Source organism: Parasteatoda tepidariorum, chromosome X2, assembly GCF_043381705.1.
Source record: "Parasteatoda tepidariorum isolate YZ-2023 chromosome X2, CAS_Ptep_4.0, whole genome shotgun sequence".
NCBI classification, from domain to species: domain Eukaryota; kingdom Metazoa; phylum Arthropoda; class Arachnida; order Araneae; family Theridiidae; genus Parasteatoda; species Parasteatoda tepidariorum.
In genome coordinates, this window is record NC_092215.1 from 37,069,218 (window position 1) to 37,092,320 (window position 23,103).

Consider the following 23,103-nt stretch of genomic DNA (forward strand, 5'->3'; position numbering starts at 1 on the left):
CAGTCGGCGAGAAAGGGTTAAGATAGCAACTGCTAAACAAACATCGCTTCTAGTTTAAGATCAAGGGATAGCCTGTATGTGAAAAGTCGTGACTGTAAGGCGGTTGGTCGAAATGCTCCAAACTGAAACATTGAGTAAGGTTTTCAGTGACACAAGTAGAAATAAGGACGTGCTTTGTCATGAAAATGTGTGCGTCCATCATTGAATTATCGTACCCACTTCTTCACCATTCCATCAAAAATGTTCACCATAACCCTTACGAAAAAAATCGAGGTATAAATGAGGTATTTTCTTAAGGTAAAAAGGAGGTTGTTATTTAAATACGTCGTTAGGTTGAAAAGGGTCCAAATGAATAGCACAAAATTAACCTTAAATATACCTCCCGAGGTATATATGTATCAACCTAGGATGTTTAATTTTGCATCTGTTGAGAGGTAGATATTTACAACTTCAAGGTATTCATTTTCAACTTTAGGTTATTACTTATCAATCTGAAGTAGATTTTTTAGCATTTGTGGAAGGATTTACTCAACAACCTATGGTGTTTCATTTAACCCTTCAGGTTATTATAAATCTACTTGAGGTGTTTTGTGTACGCCCTCAAGTAATTATTTTTCAAACTCGTGTATCAGCTCAGGTACGCTTGTTGCAAGGCTGAAAGCCCTTATATAACAAGACGGAAAAGAGTAAAAACTGGTACGAAAGACTTTTCTTTCTACCATTTTTTTCGAGAAAAATAAAATATCTGTAACTATCATGATTTATTTTTTAGTTTTATCATGCATATAAAACTGTTTCATTTCCAAGATAAAGTAGATATTGTTGAATAGTTTGAAAAAAAGAATTAGTAAACTCCTCCCAAAAATTAGCTATAATTGAAATGAATTTACACAAAGTATGGTTTTTCAAAATGAAATTTATTTTTATATTGAAACAACATTACGGAAAATATTTTCCTACAAAATTACCACCATGGTTCAAATATTTGACATAGCACGGAACAAACTTTGTGAAACTGAAACCTTTATGTAAATGTTTTACCTGAAACCTTTGAACCCCTGGCTTGTTGAAGTATTTATTTATCAAAATATGATGCGTCGTTTTACACTTTAGGTTATAAGTCTACCTCAGGTGTATTTTTCAACCGTTTAATAGCTTGATTTTTATGAACGTGAGGTGTTCTATGTTCTACTTTAGGTTATTATTTATCATCCTCAGATATAGATTTATATAGTTGTGGAGGTATTTTTTTATCTACCTAAGGTGTGCCATTTTTCACTTCTGGTTATTATAAATTAACCTCAAGTTAATTTTTGACACTTGGAAAGGTTATTTTTTATTAACGTGAGGTGTTCCATGTCTTACCTTAGGTTATCATTTCATTACCATAAGTATATATTTTTTGCATTTTTAGAAGTATTAATTTATCTACCTAAGATGCGACATTTTACACTTCAGGCTTATATAGCTCTACCTAAAGCTGTTTTTTTTTTAATATTTACGAAGGTGATAAACAGTTAGTCAGCTGAAATTCAAATTACTTTTATTTAAAACAAAAATGTCATTTTTTCACAAACTAACAGAATTATTTTAATAATCTTTTTGTTTTCCTGTGCATCTGGCATCATTATGGTACTTGTAAGTTTGATAATTAGATTTTCTTTCCTTTTTTCTTACAAATCTTTAAACTCAATAATCCTAGTCTATATTTTTAAACTTTTTGTCAGAGTTCATTAAACTAATAACTTTTTTTCTAAATCTTTGACACTGACTGTAAAAAGGACTTCCGATAGTGTCAATCACATCAGAGTTTCTTAAAAAATAATTATTTTAATAGTTTTTAATTAATGTAATCAGGAATCAACAATCGTTTAATAAATTAAAATTTTAAAGTTATGTAAAGATTTTTATGCATTTTTTTACACACAATCAAATAAAACTAATCACAAGCTGATAAGGAGCATTTGTTTCAAAGTTGTGAGCAATTTCATGAGAAGAAAATGCTTAGGATAGAAAGATTTGAAATAATACTTTTGAAAGAAATTGAGTAAAATATATCCTATATAACTTATAATACCGAGCAGAATAAAAGTAATTGTAAGTTGCTACAAACATTTGTTTAAATATAAAATCATATCCTATGGGATGAAATCCAAAAAATGCATATAACTTTCAAACAATAAATGTTTTTATTTGCAATTGATTTTTATTCAATTCTGCATTAAAATTGTAAAATAAACAATACAGACGTATTTTTGAAATATTTAGGATTTTCAAAATTCGCTATTTTCTGAAGTAGTGAACCATAAACAGCTGCATAAAAAAGCTCATAACCTTGAAACAATTCAGCATATAAACTTGAAATTGGGTTTATTTAATTCTGTAATATGTTATAACAATCTGCTTAATAAATAATTAACATGGGTAAAGTGCTAAAAAATAACTTGTAGTGAAAAATAACAGTTCTGTGATCATACATGAAAAAGTGAGCTAGTACAGTCTCTAGTTTTCAATTATCAAATATCTGGCCAACAAGTGTTATCAACGATTACATAGCTGCCAACTCTTCCGGTTTCCCCGAAGATTTTAATTTCGTATTTGAAGTGGTACTGAAACTCATGACCCATTATACTTTTTGAATTATAATAATAATTATAAATGAGTTTGACCACCACTACATAAAAATAATTACAACGAATATATAAAAGCATAATAATCTATATGAAAGTGGGTTTTTACCGAGTCCAAATATAAAAATATTTTTGAGTAAGATTGTTTTTCGGTGATTGTTTTGCTACCACTTGAAAAATCCATTCTCAGAACGAGTAAAAGTTGGCAGGTATGCGATTACATCCAGAGATGCCAACTTGCTCCGGACAGCAAATATATATTTTACAGTGGTAGTTTATCAGTTGTGATTCTTGGTTTAATAAATTCAAATTAGTAAATTTTTATCCACCACTATTTCTAAATAATTCGTAGGCTTATATAATTTACCACATTATAGCATACCTGCCAACTCTTCCGGATTTTCCGGAAGATTTTATTTTCATATTTAAAGTGGTAGTAAGTATATACAGTTTTTCCCTTTATAAACTTAATTTTTGGATGATTTTGATCACCACTATTCTTACAAAAATTAAGCACATATATTAATATGCGTTACTATCATGGTTGTCAACTTAAGTTTTCCCAAATGCAACGTATTTGTTTGCTTAAAATTGAAGTTTTAATTCCATTTTAATACCACTGGGAAAAATGATAATGGAAGGGTTTTAAAGTTGGCAGGTATGTTATAGTACTTATGTCATGCTATACCTTTTAAAAAACAAGTAAACATAGTCAAATATTGCAAAATTTGCTTTGTAGTTATTTACCGTTTTTTTAATTATTTTGGCGCTTCCGGTGCAGTTGGCATCTCTGTACATCATGGCTGAAAGCCCTTACATAGCAAGACGGAAAAGTGCAAAAAGTGGTAAGAGAGACATTCCATTATAGCATTTTTTTTTCGAGAAAAATAAAATATCTGAAACTATCAAGATTTCTTTTATAATTTTAGTCTATATATAAAACTGCCTGTATTTCAATGATAAAGTAGATATTGTTGAATAGTTTTAAAAATAATAAGTTAACTCCTCCCGAAAACTAGTTATAACTGAAATGGTTTTACTACCAGCCTTTCCTCTTTTCAATCTCGCTTTCACCCCTGGATTACATAAATTTTGTAGTTTATTATGAGAGATTACTTCTTATCTCAGATTAAGCACGTATTTCATGGATATCCATCTAATCATGACTGTGTTCATTTTTCAATGGCAATTAATGTAAATCTCCGATCAAGTTTGTACATACTTCTAATCATAGTTACTTTATTATAATGTTACCACATTGTTACATAATTCAAAATGTTTTATTCACTGTACATAATTTTCATGATGAATGGGGTAGGGGACGCTGCACGGCCTAGGCACCCAGTTTTGTTTAAATAAAGAAAAGAACGAGAGATTACTTCTTCCCTTTGGCAAGAATTCAGATATCTTTCCCAGGGAAGGGCTGAGCAGTAGCTTGCCGCTTCTTTGCCACTGGCTGAGCAGTAGTTAGCCACTTCTTTGTTGTTGCACATGTGCTATTTACAGCCTAGGTCATCTCAGCAATATCAGGGAACTACTTGCGGATAAGCTTTGCAAATATATATATNCTTTTAACATAACAAAAGAACAACTAAATAAAAAACAGCTACAATATTTTATATATTTTTTTAATGTTTAAATATATATATATATATATAATTCATAATCAATAGTTAGTAGAGCCTCCACGAGCTCCAATTACAGCGTGAACCCTCCGGGGCATACTTTCCACAAGTCCTTGTGTGACAGCTAGTGGTATTTTCTTCCACTCGTCTTGGAAAAGAAATGTAAGTTCCTTCACCGATTTTGAACCGGTAGTACACCCCTTAATTCAGCGGTCCAACTCATCCCAAAGATTCTCGATAGGGTTCAGGTCTGGGCTCTGGTCAGGCCAGTCCATTCGATTAACCCCATTGGCACCATACCAAGCCTTGGTGACCCTCGCCACATGAAAGCTGGCATTGTCGTCCTGGAAGTTACAGGGGTCCACCCCGTAAAACTGTCACAACGTAGGAAGCAAGAAATTATACATTGGCATACGAAAAGCATAAAATTAATCTTAAAATGAGTTTAATTAAAATTAGTCCATCTAAAATTATATTTCCCAAGTGAAAAATAATTAAATATAACAATATAAGTTGTAAAAATTCAACGAATTTTAGTTGTCCTCTATAGAGGACGATATTAAAATACGGGCTAAACAACGTCAAAATAAGCTTAAGTATAACTAAAATGACTTCATACATCTCAATAAATACCTGACTCTCATAAGTTGAAATGACGTGACATTTTTATGCCTCATAAATACCTCTTTTGTGACAAGTTTTCTACCTTAGAAATCACTTTCTCAGTCTGGTTGGTATGGAGTGAATTTAAAACCTCAAAATAAGTTTAGGTATAAATAAAATGACTTCATAAGTCTCTATAAATACCTCACTCCTTTTAACTAAAATAAGATAAATTTTCTTATACCTCATAAATACCTCTTTTGTTAGCATCAGAAAAGCAACATTTATACATTGAAAATCAAATCATCAGCCTTGTTGATTTGAAGTGAAATCCAAACAGCCTCAAAATGAGCTAAAGTGTGTGCAAAACAACTTCGTACACCTGAATTACAACCTTTACCAGGTAGAATTTTCTTGGTTGTTTTCTCAGCAACCCTAAATATACCTCATATATACCTCAAAACAATCTCGATACTTCAGAAATACCTCAAATCAACCTCAAATATACCTTAAATTTTAGAAAGGGAATTTTTTACAAGTTGATGATGAATTTTCACTTGTTTTACTTTCTTCGAGTTCAAAAATTTCAATACCGGAAGAATTTTACGGTTCGCGCGAAAGGCAATCGCATTAACCATTGTGAACGTTTATTAAAACACAACACAATTTAGTTGTCATTACGTCACAGAATAGACAATTTACCAGAGACAAACATGCACACATTCTCCGTACTATGACACAACCACTTCGGTGACAGTACCTATAATGAAACAGTACCTATTTTCCAGGCACACCTCGTGTTTTTGCCATTCGAAGACAGCTTGTACTTGAATTAAATGGGGTTCTAGCAAAGTTTTGAGGCAAAATTTGACGTCCAATGAACTAGAACTGCATCCTTGGCTGTATGTGTCTTTAATATATTTGTGTCTCTTTATATTTGTTGCTTTTTCATATGGCTGAGCGTTATAGATTCAAATTCAATATAATAAGTTAAAATCACATTAATATAAAGCATACTTTTTGTTACCAATGGCAAATCTATTCGTCAAATATAGTAAAAGTTTAGCAGCTTAGCCTTTTATTTCCAACGGAAATGAAATAACACTATGCCATTCGCATTCTCGACATTTAAATTTCCATCCATTGCATTTTAGAATATTTAATAATTCAACGATTCTGCTCGATGTATAACTTAGTTTAAATTCAATGTTCATTTTGAATTTATTTAAAACTTTAATTTACTAATAACTTTGTTGACAGTGACCATCAGTATATATTCCGAAACATTGCTATTCCATTGCATTACAATAATTTGTCAAAATTAACTTCGTTGCAAAGCTATGAGATAAAACTTTTAAATAATATGAAATATTTAGCAGCGGCAGTTAAGCTGCATCTGAATTTCTGAGCATTAATCGTAGCAGTAGTACATTAATAATAAGATTTATAGAGGAAGATTAATTTTAATTGCATTTGATGAGTGACGTAAACATACCGGAACTGGATACAACTTCCTGTTTTATAGGAAGATGATTTTACACCTCTTGGTGTTTTAGCACCCATTTACTCCTAGGCTAAAGGTCTTTATTAGAAAAGCACGCGCTCAACCCTATCATGAGAAGTTAAGCTGACATTTTCAAGTTGTGAAAATTTTGGCAGTTGGTCGGGGTTAATGAGCTAGTCATTTGTCAAAATATATATTCCTGACACAATGTGACTTTGGAGCTGTAGAATGTGTCAAATTGTTGAACAATGTGTTCCGTTAAAATATTCTAAAGTAAAGATAACCTAATTCGAGAGGAAGTTTTCCAGAAATACTGAAATATATGTTAATACACTGCTACAAGTGTTAGAGAGTAAATTAAATAAGCTTTTACCCTGTATATCGTATAACAGATAGTAACTTATAAAGCATACATTTTAATATTCGGGACATTTCCTGCAAAATATATTATTTCGTTGTATATGAACTTTTTGAGACAATAAACTTTTATTAAATTTATGTGTGGGAAAATAAAAATAGGATATATTCATAATATTATCAAAGTAGCTTAATTTTTACAATGAATAATTTGCAGAAATACTGAAATATATGTCAATATACTGCTACAAGTGCTAGAAAGTAAATTAAATAAGCTTTCACCCCAGTATATCGTATAACCGATAGTAACTTATAAAGCATACATTTTAATATTCGGGACATTTCGTGCAAAATTATATTACTTCGTTGCATATGAACGTTTTGAGAAAATAATCTTTTATTAAATTTATAAGTAGGAAAATAAAAATAGGAAATATTGATGATATTATAAAAGTAGCTAAATTTTTACAGCGAAAGCTTTGACTGTGACACTACTAAGTAAAAAATATTTATATTTTAATCCTTTACAATCCAGAAATGACTCTCAGACACCATTGCCAACTGTGAAGTAACTATGACTCAAAAACTTTCAATTTTTCTTTCTTGGTTATCACCTCCTGCATCAGAAAGCCTACACACAGTTTTTTATAAGTAGTCTGTTCAGACTATTTAAAGAGTGAACCAGTGGTGTGCATGAAACCAAATTCTATTTTAAAAGTAAATGAGAGAAAGTTGGCATATATATTTGAGAATTGAATCTTTGATGGTGGACAAATAGATAAGACAAACCGATTATATTCATGAATTAAAAATGTTTTTAGACGTATATTTGCTATCAATTTCTTATTTTTACTAGATATTCTAATGAATGGCTCTTTCGTAAACTAGTTTACTTTCATTGTGGTCTGATCAAACTACCTCTAAGAAGCCATGAGGAGGCTTTCAGTTATAGGAGGCGTTGGTTTGAAGCATATATATTTTTTCTAATATGCAGTCTTTAGGTTTTGTATCTGAACGATGCATATAAAATATTGAAATAAAAAAAACATCTAATTACCAGTTTAATTTATTAATAATAGCTAATAAAACTCTGAAACTTTATACTTGCGTGATTTTTGAGAGATTAAAATTCGCTTTTCTTATGCTGTTATGCGCAGTAGTTTTCTCAAAACTAACTGAGCGTAATAATAATAAGAAGTAAAGATTAGAAGTATTCGGAAATATTTACAATGTGACTGAAGTGAAATATTAGGTCTACCGGAAGGATCCGCTTGTGAAAGTGCAATCCTCTTTTTACGGAAATGCGAAAGTATAAATATAGCTGCATACTCTTCCGGTTTTCTCGAAAGATTTTATTTTCACATTTCAAGTGGTAGTGAAACTCATTCCATTAAACTTTTCGAATTATAATAATAATTCTTAAAGTTTGACCAACACTACACATGAATAATTAAAACAAATATATAAAGGCAATAGTCTTTACAATATCGACTTTCAACCTGGTCAAAATAAAAATATATTTTTTGGGTAAGATTTTTTTTTTCGGTGATTGCTTTACTAATACTTGGAAAATTCATTCTCGGAAAGCCCACATATATATATATATATATATACAGATGCCAATTATACACAGCAATAATACACAGATGCCATAATAATATAAAAAACGGTAAACTACTACAAACTAAAATTTGAAAATATTTGACTAATTTTGCTAACTTTTTAAACTGTGTAATATGACTTGACTGTTCGTTCGTTCGTTTATAGTAGAACTCAGTATCTGAGGTCTAAATGGCCCTTATCCCATTTATTAAGAAATGTCCCTAAGTGACATACATAGGAAAATTGTATTGGTGGTTCGGAAAAGAACCTGAAATGAGATAAAATAATAAAAGGCTTCAGGTAAGATGTAGCAGGCTTGATGGTGAGGCTCCTCATCCGCCGCTTTAATTTTAATCAATTTATACATTAGCACGTTGAATGCCACGCTAATTTTACACGGCTTGCACGACTGGCCACAACGGTAGACGGCTACAAACTAAATTTGCAAACATTAGACAGATTGTGCTTGGTTTTTAAAATGTTTAGCATGACATATCTTAAGAAATTGGTGACTTATGTCAGACTATGAATTGTTTGGTAATGGTGGATAAATATCTACTGAATTGAATATATTAAGTCAAGAATCACAATTAATAAACTACCACTTCAAAATTTTTTTTCGCTGTCCGGGACAAGTTGGCATCTCTGTGTATATTAATAAAACTATTTTTGTGTGTTCTATATTGCATTAATTTCTTCAAACCAATTTAGTAACGATAAAAATATAAGAAAAAATAAAAATTTACTCGAATTATGTGTTTCTAATAATCTTGGCATCACCGGGCACCGGTGACCCCCATGGTATTCAACGTGTTAATATGCTATCATTTCTTTTCTATATCACTTTTTATATTACCGCAATGGAAAAAAAAGGCTTTAGTATGTACTATTATTAGAAGATAGAGATTTTTATTTCCAGAATTCGACTGACTCGTTGCTGGCTAATCATCCTTTCAAGAATTTTTTTTTTTATTTATACTAGTGGCATTAACAAGATTTCCTTATTCCCAATTTTTTTTGGTGAAACAAATCATTTGTATTCACCATAAAATATGTCTAATACAAACTTTTATACGTATAAGGAATGGCGCGCAGATTTTTTTAAACTAAAAGTTGACGCTAATGATCATTTAGTTAAATGTAAATAAATAACTTCTTTTATAATGGGAGCGTTTTTTTACGTGTCTTCAGTGTTGAAATTCGTGCGCTAATGTGCGAAATAGGAATTTTTTAACAGTAATTTAACCCTTTAATATGCCATTTATTCTCAGTAAAGGCAAATAAAATAATTTTTGATTTTGAAATTGATAAAAGGAAGAAAAAACTTTCATTTGTCTTATTAGATAAAATTTATTTAAATTTTAGAGCCCTTTTTTATGGTTAGTACTACGGCTCATTATATGTTATAAAAATGTAAGAAACTTACTGGCTTTTCCATTTATAAAATTAATTTTATTATTACTTTAAACTGTAAAAAGAATTTTGCGTATAATAAGTTTTCATGCGTTTTTGTTTTAAAATCAAACTCACATATTGTTACCAATTTTATTCAGACGTGCTTTATCAGAGCTGAATTATTAACAAATGGAAACCAAAATTTAAAATGGTAAAATAGTTTGTCATGGACTTTTAAAATTGGGGGTAATTATTATTACCAACTCCTTAAAAAGAGTTCAGTTACATAATTTGAATAAAAAAATATTGCAATTGCTGACTTCTCTCATTTTTCTCGGAAGGTATTAAAATAGATTATAAATGTGAATTTAATTTCTATGGGTGTAATTTTTTTGCATAAATTTATTAATTTTGAGATTAATTATATAAAAGTCTTTCTACAGAAGTTTAAAACTCTCATAATTCTCCCGAAACATACAAATTTTAAATTTAAAGCATTAATACGAAATATATCGCGAGATGCGTTGATGTTTATTCAAATGACAGACATGCCAACTGCTCCGGACGAGCCATACATATTAAAAAAAAACGGTAAACAGCTACAAACTAAAATTTGAAAATAATTCTCTAATTTTGCTTATTTTTTAGACGGTATAATAAAAATAGGACGTCTACAGTAACACAAAGTGCAGAGATGCCAACTTGCTCCGGACAGCGAATAAATATCATCGAGTGGTAGTGTATTAATTGTGATTCTTTGTTTAATAAATTCAATTTATCAGATTGTTATCTACCACTGTTTCAAATAATTTGTAGGCTTATATATTCACCACTTTATCATAGTAAATCATGTTAAAACGTAAGCAAAATTATTCAAATATTTGCAAATTATAGTTTGCAGTTACTTACGGTTTATAAAATTATTCTGGCGTACCCGGAGCAGTTAGAATCTCTGAAAGTGGCGAATAATATTAGCTTTCGAATTATTTAAAAATAGTGGTGGTAAGAAACCTAATAAATTGAACTCTTTAAACCAAGAATCATACATTAATAAATTACCACTCGAAAATATTTGTCCGGAGCAAGTTGGCATCTCTGAAATGAGGTTTAGATTTTTAAATTGTTTTCTTGTAAAAGTGGTAGATTCAGAATTTTATTTTTATTATATGAAAAACTCTAAATATTTTCTAAAATTGCACAAAATTTTCCTTCTAATTTTACGCATGATGTAAATACTAAAGGAAATTTACAATGAATACATTACCGTGAATATTCCCTATATTGTTCCTCGAAAGAATGTTTTTCAAACGATAGCAGCATTTTACTTCCTTTTGAAATTATTAAACATATTTACAAAAAATTATACTCAAGATAATTGTCTTTGCTGTCTCACAGCAGAAAATTAAATGCAGTAAAGTTTGCAGTGTTTTACGTGAAGGAACCAATTACTCTAAAAAGTTTTACTTTGTGATATCATTTGTATACTGCTGCCTAGTTATGGACATACAACCATTTCTTCAGAATTGGAGCCTTTAGCTATAATTTCGCAATGATAATGAAAAATGCACTTTTTGGTGCTTTCTCAAGAAAAACGTAACATCTGTTAAACATCAGCGCCTCAAGATTTCTTTTTTTTTTTTTTTTTTTGAGATGGAGTCACACTCTGTGATCCAGGCTGNTTTTTTTTTTTTTTTTTTTTTTTTTTTTTTACAGAGTGTGAAATTTCACAATTAGGACGAACTCTGCACACGAAGTTTGTTGTTTTCTGCCTAGTTAAGTAGTTGCAGTCGTTTCCAAGGGGTATTTGAGTTTTTCTGTAATATATCTCTCAATGTCTGTGAAAAATGCAGTTCTTGGAGTCTTCTGCCTGAAAAATAATAGTTAAAATTTAGCACATTACTATTTTTTACAACAAAATATGAAAGTACACTATTAGGACAAACTGAGTGACCTAACAATTTGTTTCATTATTGTAATTTTTAGCTGATATTAATAAAGAAAATTAGCATCTTAAGATATTGTTTTTTATAGAATATAAAAGTATATAGTCGAAATTTGTTGGGTTCCAACTAAAGAAACCAATCATATTCTAAAGTTTTGCTTTGCTATATTATTTGAGTATTGCTGACTATTTAAGAAGATGCGTTCGTTATACAGGGTACTGGAGCCTTACAAAGTTATGATTTCTGATTTTTTTGTGAAAAATGCAGTTTTTGGAGTCCACTGCCGGAAAATGTTTGGTTAAAAATTAGCACCTTAAGACTGTTTTTACAGAACATGAAAGTTTACTATCAGGATAAACTCAGTGACTAAACAATTCGTTAGATTATTGTTATTTTTAGCTGATCTAACCCATAAAACTTTAAAAAAAAGTGAAATCCACAGCTTTTCATTTCGGTATATTTAAAAATACCTTTGATTATACCTTTGAAGGAGTTACCCAGTTTAAGTATCTGGGTACGTGAGTTACCAGCTAAAATGAGATAAGGGTTGAAGTTAGTAACAGACTTTTGATGGCTAATAAGTGCAACTTTGGTCTAAGGAACCAATTAAAATCGAAATTCCTCAAGATATAAATGTTTAAAGAGAGGCGCAACTCTTTAATTTATGTTGCAACGCAAATGACGTAGAGTTTGAAATACTACAATTTAGAGCCTTGGTGGCTCAGAAGATAGTGCTCGCGTCTCCCGAAGAGTTGACCCGGCTTCGAATCAGAGAGATGGCTGGTCGAAACGAACTCGGTAATCGTCTCGGCCCAACTACAGTGCTGACGTAAAATATCCTCAGTGGTAGACTGATCATGGACAAGTCTCCCTTGTTGTCAGGCTAATCGCAAAAGGTTTTTGTGGTTATCCCCTCTATTTAAAGCAAATGTTGGCTAGCTGCATCAAAAAGCCCTTCTCAAAAGCAAATTTCCGCTAATACATGATCCAGGATTTCTCTTGAATTTTCGATTGGGTTTAAAATTACAAAGCTATGGGATGGAATATCGGTAGTCGTAAACTAAAAATTGGGTCGGTTGTTCAGTGACGATAATTAAATAAAATAAAGCCTATAATGTTACAGTCTGTAAATTATCATTTATTATTTATTCATTTTTTATGAAACATTGTTATAGTCTTAAAGTCAAGTTCAGAGATAGACTAAAAACCTGGCATTCATTAAGAGGCATTTTTTAAACACAAGATTTTTTCAATCTTGCTGTTGAAATCAAACTTGAAGTAAAATATATTAACTAGTTAATCAATTTAATTAAATACAAAATTTAAAAAAAAACACTTTAAAATCAAAAATCCTCAATCATTACACATTTAAATTATTTTACGATAAAATTTCTTATTTTTTAACATTTGCTCTAACATTTGCAATACAGTATTACAAAACGTTACTCATTTAGATTTTATTCTTCCTGGCACTGACTCCAGAAAATATTTTCGTTTCCTGAATTAAACACCTTTAAATGCCGACTTAGAATGTTACTTTCCGCTCTGAAGCGCTAATGAGGAGACAGGCAATCGGGAATGGTAAGGATTTCTATCTTAGGAGTAGTAGTACTCTTGCCCCCTTCCAGAGAAACAGATTCATGGATTTAAAATAGGGAAGAAATCTTTCTGTAAGTCTAAAGTATTATGAAGGGAAAATAAGTTCTTGTTGTACGAAAGGAATCAGATACTGCTTGGTATTATCTGTCTGATGCGCTGATGGTAAACAAAATGATTCAGTGTGTGTGTGCATGGATCTGAGAAGCTTCTTATCTTAACTCGAAACTACATTAAACTTTACTGAAAGTTTTATTCGTTTTTATTTCCTTATTATATTTATATTTTTAATATAAAATTTCTTTTTTGATTTAATGTAAATAAGAGATTATACCGATCTTAGCCCATTTGTGACTAAGGATGTTAAGTAAAACTTTAGTGGTTTTTGCAAACTATTTCATAGTGTGGAACAGATTTTTATCCTAGGAGTAGAAGTACTCTTGCTCTTTTCCAGAGAAATAGATTTATGGATTTAAAATAGGGACGAAATCTTACTGTAAGTCTGAAGTATTATGAAGGGAAAATAAATTCTTGTTGTACGAAAAGAATCAGATACTGCTTGGTATTATCTGTCTGATGCGCTTATGGTAAACAAAATGATTCCATGTGCGTGTGCATGTGAGAAGCTTCTTATCTTAACTTGAAATTACATTAAATTTTACTGAAAGTATTATTCTATTTTATTTCTTTATTGTATTTATATTTTTAATATAAAATTTCTTTTTTGATTTAGTGTAAATAAGAGATTAGAACGATTTTTGCCCATTTGTGACTCGGGATGTTAAGTAGAACTTTAGCGGTTTTTGCAAACTAGTTTAGTGTGGAACAGATTTTTATCCTGGGAGTAGAAGTACTCTTACTCTTTTCCAGAGAAATAGATTTATGGATTTAAAATAGGGTAGAAATCATCCTGTAAGTCAAAATTATTGTGAAGGTATAATAAGTACTTGTATGAAAGATATTAGATACTGCTTGGTGCTATCAGTCTTATCAGCTGATGGTAAACAAAAGGATTCAGCGCGTTTGAGAAGCTTGCTGAACTGAACTTGAAACTCCATTGAGCTTTGCTGATAATATTATATTTTTTATTTCTTTATTATATTTATATTTTCTTATATAGCATTTCTTTTTTGTGGATTGTAACTAAACAATTAGAGCGATCGGGATGTTAAGCTTTACTTCTGCGGGTTTTGCCAAATTTTTTATAGCGTGGAAAAGATTTCTATACTAGTACTCTTCTCTTCTATACTAGTTTCTATACTAGTCCTTCTATTTCTATACTAGTCCCTCTTCTAAAGAAACAGATTCATGGATTTAAAACAAGAAAGAAATCTTTCAGTAAGTCCGAAGTATTATGAAGGGATAATAAGTATTTACTGTATAAAAGGAATCAGATACTTCTTAATGTAATTTGCCTTATGCTGTCATGTTAAACAAACTGGTTGGATGCTTGCTAATCTGATATTGAAACTACATTAAACTTTGCTAATGCTTTATTCATTTTTTTGTTCAGATATAAATAAAGCATTAAACTTATCTTAACCATCGCCTCCCACCTCAGAAAGCCTCCACATGGTATTTTATAAGTAATCTGCGCAGACTGTACTCATTGAGTCCTTTTTCCTTCCTTCACCATGCTTTCAAAATATACATTTTAATTGTACATTAATTTCATTTCTTTTTAGATTTATTTCCTATTTTTTATTTTGACGAATTCCATATATATAACACACATATATTTTTTAAAATTTCTTATTGCTGTTTCTATCTCTAACTATCCATTAATTCTAAAAACAAGAATCAAATTTAATAAGTTTTAAAATATTTAGTTGTATTGGTTTTTAAAACTTTTTGACCAGTTTCAGCTGAAACAAAATCTAGAGATAATATGAACCCGTACTTACTGCGTTCTTTTTCCTTCCCTTGCAATGCTTGCAAAATATACGTTTTAATCGTGCTTTATTTACATTTCTCTTTACGTAACTTTCGAGATATTTTTCATACTGACGTATTTCATGTCAAGGTAAAAAAATATATTTATATATTTCACTACATTTTCTAGGGACGATTTCTCATGCTCCAGACCAAAATCTGGAGCAAATATTTGAATGTCAGCAATGAAAATAAACAGATCTTTCTATTCATATAATAAACGACCGCCTAGTGGGTATAAATGGCGGATATTTTTGTTGTGAATCTTCATATTTGACAGCTTATTTCACGTCCTTCACAAGGTATGATGCTCCAAAAATGAGAAGCTTCATCGTATGGCATGAAAAGATGATTGATTAGACTGCGTTATACCCAAACATTGCAATCTAATCATTCAGTAAGACATGTTTTCCGGTTGTTAAGCTTGAAGCAACGGAAAGGTTTGGGCTCTTGGTTTCAGGTCGTCTGTTACATTGGATATACTTATCTAATATATTTGTTCTTTCTAAGTCCTGGAGTCACGAAAGTGTCCCATCAGTGTATTCCTCAAATTGTGTCAGATGAATTGATGCTTATACCACAAATTTTCGAAAACAAAGTTTTATAAGATATCTTCATTTTACTAGGTATAATATTACAAAAGTTTTCTCTTACGTTAGAGGTGATAGTAATTCTCTATTTAATTATTGGATCTTTGAAGAAATTAAATTAGTGTTGTTAAAAGTAAATAACATAAAATAAATATTTAATTATTGGATCTTTGGGAAAATGAAGTTAGTGTTGTTAAAAGAAAATGGCATAAAATAAATATTTAATTATTGGATCTTTGTGAAAATGAAATTAGTGCTGTTAAAAGTAAATAGCATAAAATAAATATATATTTCTTAAATCAAATTTTTAAAAATCAACCATGGCGAGGGATCAAATCACGTACCCTCGAGACTAGTAGGTATAGCAATAGTTATATTATTGCTTAGCTGGAATTATAATAGAAGAACTGATGAACTGAGAACCCCTATAAAATTTTCGACAATACTATGCGTTTTTAAAATTTCCTCTTTTTTTATTCTATTTTTTAATAATCAAATAAAAAAATATTTATAAAAATGGAGACACTCGATTTATATGAAAGTGGTTAATTTTTGAATGAAATAAATTAAAGCTATACGTAAAATTACGTATGACATTTTCTTAAAAATGATGGAACTTTTCTAAACTATTATATGTATAGTATCTTTTGAAGGATCTAAACAAATCATAAGTTTATAACAAATACGATTAACTTTATTTATCAACATGTACAATTGTCCTTTTAACATTGTTAAGTATATTAAAACATGTTTGGAAGTTCCTATTAAACTCCTACAAATTACAGTTTTAGGTATAGTTATGTATTTTCTTTTAAATGTTAGAGCTCTTCCAAAACCATTTATATGTACAATATCTTCAGAAGGATATAAATAAATAATAAGATTTTAAGAAAATACTAAAAATTTTATAAATCGCTATGTAGTACAATCCTTAAAATTAGTAAATATTTTTAGAATGTTTAGGAGTTCCTGTCAAACTCCTATAAATTACAGAATTCTATCATTACGAAGAAAAATAAAGATTAAAACACTGAGTATTTATCTTTTAATTTTTACTACTTTCTCTAAAACATTCTAAGAAGAATATTCTAAATTTTCTAAATTAATTTCATCTTGAACAATTCATATACTACTAAACACTAAAATTTTATTTTCGTGAAGAAAAATAACGACTCAGTTACTTTAAATGCTACATCAAATCTTCTAGCATTTATGTACTTGTAGCGTGCTTATAAACTTGTTATTGAGCGCAATTGTTCAATACTTTCATTCTTTTAATGGAGCATCTTTTAAATAACGCACTGAAATATTGCATCAGTTCTTTTGAAATAACAACGAAAATTAATTAAATCTATTTCTTAGGTCTGTGTTAATGAATAAAGTTAGTGGTAATGAAGTTAAATGCTAATTAAATGGCCCCTCGATAAAATATGTTCCAACAACATCTGCGAAGAGCATTAAAATCAATCTAAAATATAACGTTTTCTGCTCGAGTAAAAATCAATATTGCTTTCGGACTTTTCAAGCGTCTGATATTTTCTGTTTAACGAATAACAAAATGTATACAGCGTCTTGGAATAGGGCGAGAGATAATCATTGGAAACCAGGTGGATTATGCAGCAACATTAAACAGGCCGAAATAATTATCGATTAAAATTTCTACATTTGCTTGGGAGTAATTTAGTTTTTCTTAGATAAACTAAGCTAATTATTTTGTACCTTGTTTTAAGTATTTATTGATAAAAAATTCGTTATGGCGTGGATTATTTTTTTTAAAGTCTTAAGTGGGTAATGATGCAACATTTAGATTTTCAATGAATTTTCAGTTTTCTATTTCTATTTTTTCTCAAACTATGTTGTGTTATAACATATTAAAATTACATAGACAAATATTTTTTGCATTATAAGAAAATATTTGTTTTGTTCATTATTAAAATATGTATAAAAAATATAGATTACAATTTTATAAAATTTAAGCATTATCTGTAAAATATGCAAACTATATATCATTCAATCAAAAATTATAATTTTTTTGTAGAATAGGTTGCTCACAACAAAAATCCAGATTGCTTTTAGATTTTTTTTATATTTTATGTGCAAAGAAGAACAAAATGCTTTCATTATTTTGAAATATTGCTATTGTTATTTTTTTAATCCTGGTGGAATATGCTGAAACATTATTAAAAATTATATATTACAATTTTATAAAATTAACGCATTACCTGAAAAATATACAAACTATATATCATTCAAACAATAATCATAATTTTTTGTTGAATATGTTGCTCACAACAAAAATTCAGATTGCTTTTAGACTTTTTTTAATATTTTATGTGCAAAGAAGAGCAAAATGCTTTCATTATTTTGAAATATTGCTATTGTTATTTTTTTAATCCTGGTGGAATATGCTGAAACATTAACAGGCCTAAATAATTATAGATTAAAATTTCTACATTTGCTTAGGGGTAATTTAGTTTTTTCTTAAAGAAACTAAGCTAATTATTTTATAGCTTGTCTTAAGTACTTATTGATAAAAAATCCGTTAAGGCGAGGATTATTTTTTTATATGTCTTAAGAGATTAATGATGTAACACAAAATATTTAGAGTTTTAATGAAATTTCAGTTTAATATTTTTGATTTCTTTTTCTCAAACTGTATTGCGATACAAGATAAAATAACTGTTTTTTTTTAATGTGGAAAAAAACCATATTTGTTATTTTAATTGTTAAAGCACGTATTAAAATTATTTTATAATTCGATGAAATTTAATCACTATCTGAAAAATATACGTATTACAAATTATTTAATCTAGAATTCTAAATTTTTGTCGAATGCTTTGCTTACGGGAAAAATTAATATTGATTTCAGACTTTTCAGGCATCAGATATTTTCTGGTTAACGAATAATAAAATGTATTCAGCATCTTGGAATAGGGAGAGAGATAATCATTGGAAATCAGGTGAATTATGTAGAAAGACTGAACAGACCGAAATAATTATCAATTATAATTTCTGCATTTACTTGGGAGTAATTTACTTTTTCCTAGATAAACTAAGATAATTACTCTTTCAATTTATTGGTTATACTTAAAGCAGCCGACATATGCATAATATCTTGTACTTAATTTAAGCACAAACGAATTTTCATAAAATAAGTAAAAAATATCCTTTATAAACTAAATTATTTAGAAAAATCTCTATAAATGCTTACAACAATATCGCTAAATTCAATAAGTTTGTTGAAAAAGATATTGCAATAGGTAAATATTTATAACTTAAAGTCCAGTGAAAATTATTAATAATTATCAGCTTCTTATCACGAGAAAAATTAATATTGCTTTCGGACTTTTCAGGCATCTGATATTTTCTGGTTAACGAATAATAAAATGTATTCAGCATCTTGGAATAGGGAGAGAGATAATCATTGGAAATCAGGTGACTTATGTGGAAACACTAAACAGACCGAAATAATTATCGATTAAAATTTCTGCATTTACTTGGGAGTAATTTACTTTTTCTTAGATGAACTAAGATAATTACATTGTACCTTGTTTTTAGTATTTATTGATAAGAAATCCGTTAAAGAGGGGAATAATTTTTAATTGATGTAACATGAAACTTTTAGAGTTTTAATGAATTTTCAGCTTTTTATTTGTGTGTTGCGATGTAAAATAATCAAAATTGAATTAAAAATGCTTTTTTTACAACATGAAGTACGTATATTTGTTATGTTAATTACTGAAGTATATATGGGTCATTCTCACGAAAACTGTCATTTTTCAGTTCATAAAATCCCAAAAAAGGTAAAGTGAATAAAAAGCTCTGAACCTTTTTATATTAATAGAAATATATAATGGCAATATGAAGAAAGTATATATCCTATAAATTACACTTAATATTTAAATTAATCAAATTTTTAAATAATTAATTTATAATAATTAATAATTAATTAATTAATTTAATAAATAAACTAATTAATTTAATAAATTAATTTATTAATTTTTTAATTTATTTTTCAAAAATAACTAATAAGTAGATTAATTATTTTCACTATTTAAAAAGTGAGGGAATGACACTAATAGTGAGGGAATGATATTTTATTTTAATACATGTTTTTATCGAAGTTACATCTACCTAAAGTTTGAAAATGATAACATACTAAGTATATCTAATATATATTATAATTTAGTCTTTTATATTTAATAGTATTTACAGGTTTGGGAAATAAAATTGGCTGGCATGATTGAACAAAAAAAAATTTAATAATATACTCATCTTGAATCATTCCCTCACTTCAGCGTCATTCCCTCACTCGAATTCAGCTACGACGAATTCAATAAAATTCAAAAATAACGGTTAGGCCTAATTAATTTCTGAAGTCAATCAGATACAATTATATTCATACAAGAAAGCAACATATAATTATCCACTTTCTCGATGAAGTTGTATTTTATTTTACTCTAAAAAATGACATGAGGGAATGACAAATGTAAAAAATTTTACCTGGTTTGATTCATTCAAATTTATTCCACAGCAAAGCTTCTTTAAGTTGAAGATGGAAACATACTGCAATTTTGTTCTATGATGCCAGTTGTTAACTTCTGAAGTTTTTATTAAAATATTTTTATTCTAAGAAGATTGCAGGTGATAAGAACATTGTTGTGAGGGAATGACGCGAAACACTGGGGACAAAGTTTAAAATAGTGCTGTGTTAATATTTTTATCAGAAATTAAATTTAAAATTGATTTTCTGAATTCTATATTTCAGTATTCTGAAATAAAAAACACAAATTTGTAAAAAAAAAATTATATTTCAGAAACAATTTTTATCTTTTTTTAAATCAGCAGTGGGGACAAGTGAGGGAATGACATATTGGTATATTTTAATTACCTAAAATAAATAAAAAATAAAGAATGATAATTTTATTTTTATTCTTTTGTTAGCTTGCATTCTGAAGGACACTTTCCCCGAATTTTTTTTTCGTAAGCTGTAAAACAAACATAAAATATACTGGGGACATGAGAGTGACTGTTTTTGTAAGAATGACCCATATATTAAATTTATGTTTAAATTTTATGAAGTAAAATCATTGTCTGAAAAATATACGCACTTCTAATCATTTAATCAAGAATTATAATTTTTTGTAGTATGGGTTGATCAGTGCTCACAGTAAAAATAGATATTGCTTTCTGTCTTTTCTAAGATTTTCTTTGATTAAATTTATCGTCTTGGAATTGGGTGAGAGATAAGCATTGGGAAACAGGTGGATTATACAGAAACATTAAACAGGCCGAAATAATAATCGATTAAAATTTCTGCATTTGTTTGGGAGTTATTGAATTTTTCTTAGATAAACTAAGACAATTATTTCTCTTATATAAACCAAGATAATTATTTTTCTTAGAAAAGTTAAGATAATTATTTTTCCCTTATTTTAAGTATTTATTGATTAAAAAAAACACCGTTATGAGCTGTGTAATGATGTAACATAAAATTTTGATTCACATTGAATTTTTAGTTTTTTAATTAAAATTTTTTCTCAAGCTGTGTAATGGTACGAGATATTAAAGTCGAATAAAAAAATATCTTTTTAACGATATGAAAAAGCAGTAGTTTTTTGCATTAGTAAATAATAAATATAAATTTTTTTATGTAATGTACACACCATAAAAACAACTTAGAGTAATTCTTTTTTGTAGAAGGGAAAAAATTCTACTGATCATGAAAATCAATGTTGGTTACGGACTTTTCAAGTATCTGGTATTTTTTTGGTTAAATAATAACAAATGTATTTAGCGTCATTGTAAAGGGCAAGAAGCAGTAATTGTAAATCCAAATAGATTGAAGTGAATTATTAAAAAGGTTTCGATTAAAATTTACTCATTCTGGAACATGATTTAAATACTCATTGATAAACAAATGCATTGAAAGCCCTAATTAGTTATTTATCACGGCAGCAAGGGACTGATTATGTAACAGTAAACATACAAAGTTTCAAAGATTTCAGTTTTTTTTTTTTTTTTGTTACTTTTTTTCTTTCTTTTTTTGTATTTTTTTATTGAAATGTTCTCTGATATAAGCTATTTAAATTGCATTTTTGCACACTATTAAAGGATACATATTTGTATGTTACTCAATAGAGTGTATATAAAAGCTAAATGTTACAATTTTATGTAACTCTAATTTCACATGAAAAATTTGTGTTTTAATACACATTGATATTTTAATCTCATTACAACTTTAACCTAAAATTATATTTTCAGTTGAATATAAAGAATACTAGGGGAGAGTGGGGTCAATTGTAACAGGGTACGATTGTAACGGAGCAAAAATTTCGAGTGTCGGGTTCTAGATTTGGATCCCAGGTGGCGCACAACGTGTATTTAATAAATCTACATGTACACCCCTGCTGGCAACCATTTTCATCTACTTTTGAAAGAGACGACTTTCACAGACGATATTTTCACTCTACGTACGTACGTTTTTTGGAATTAGAATATTATATTGTAACAGAGTAATTTGTTAAAACAAATAAAAATTATTAACTGAATATGTAAGTGGACACATTAATTGACATTTCAAAAAAAAAAGGATTAGTTTTGTTAATTAACTAGCATTGTTTTTAACAAATGAAGCTGAAATGGCGTCTTGGGGACGATTGTAACAATAAGTAAAGGGACGATTGTAACAGCTGAAAATTAATAATCTTATGTTTACACGCCATTACTTAACTCTTTAAGAACCACCAATAGTTTCCTATATCATTTATATTATGTTGCATGTGCATTATTTTATTAGTCACCTTTCACAGCATAAATTAAATTTTTTAACCCCTTAAAGTTAAAAGTTTAACCCTTTAGGTCTCTGATCATTATTATTTTTACTCCTAAAATGTCACTACTATTTTGATCAATAAAAAAATATATTACAACTATTATAATATGTATAATTAACTATGTTTTAGTTGAATTTATGAACTGTTACAATTGACCCCGCAAGTGGGGACAGTTGTAACAAGTGCACGACTGTCAAAAATTGTTAATAACTGATATAATAACATTTAAAATAAGGTATTTATTTTTTTTCTAGTAGAGGATAGTAAACTTTACTCGTCTGTCAATTAATACTAATAATATATCGGATACTTTGTTAGTTAAAAATCGTTAAGTAAAAATGTTACAATTGACCCCACTCTCCCCTACAGTACAAAACACGTTAAATAATTTTAATAACAGGAAATAAAAAAAAATATTTCAACTTTATTAATGAGAAGATTTATAAATTCTTAAGAAAATGAAGAGACAAATGAAGATCAAGGGGGATAT

At 28.8% G+C, this 23,103-nt stretch overlaps 1 long non-coding RNA gene across 1 annotated transcript in view; it reads right to left on the reverse strand.

The window, feature by feature from the left end:
- Positions 1 to 11,403: 11,403 nt before the first annotated feature.
- The window catches only part of LOC139427210 (uncharacterized), a 75,849-nt gene continuing 64,149 nt past the window's right edge, over positions 11,404 to 23,103 (reverse strand). Inside the window, exon 3 of the long non-coding RNA XR_011638347.1 lies at positions 11,404 to 11,583. This is a non-coding gene — a long non-coding RNA (uncharacterized lncRNA). The remainder of the gene's footprint in view (positions 11,584 to 23,103) is intronic.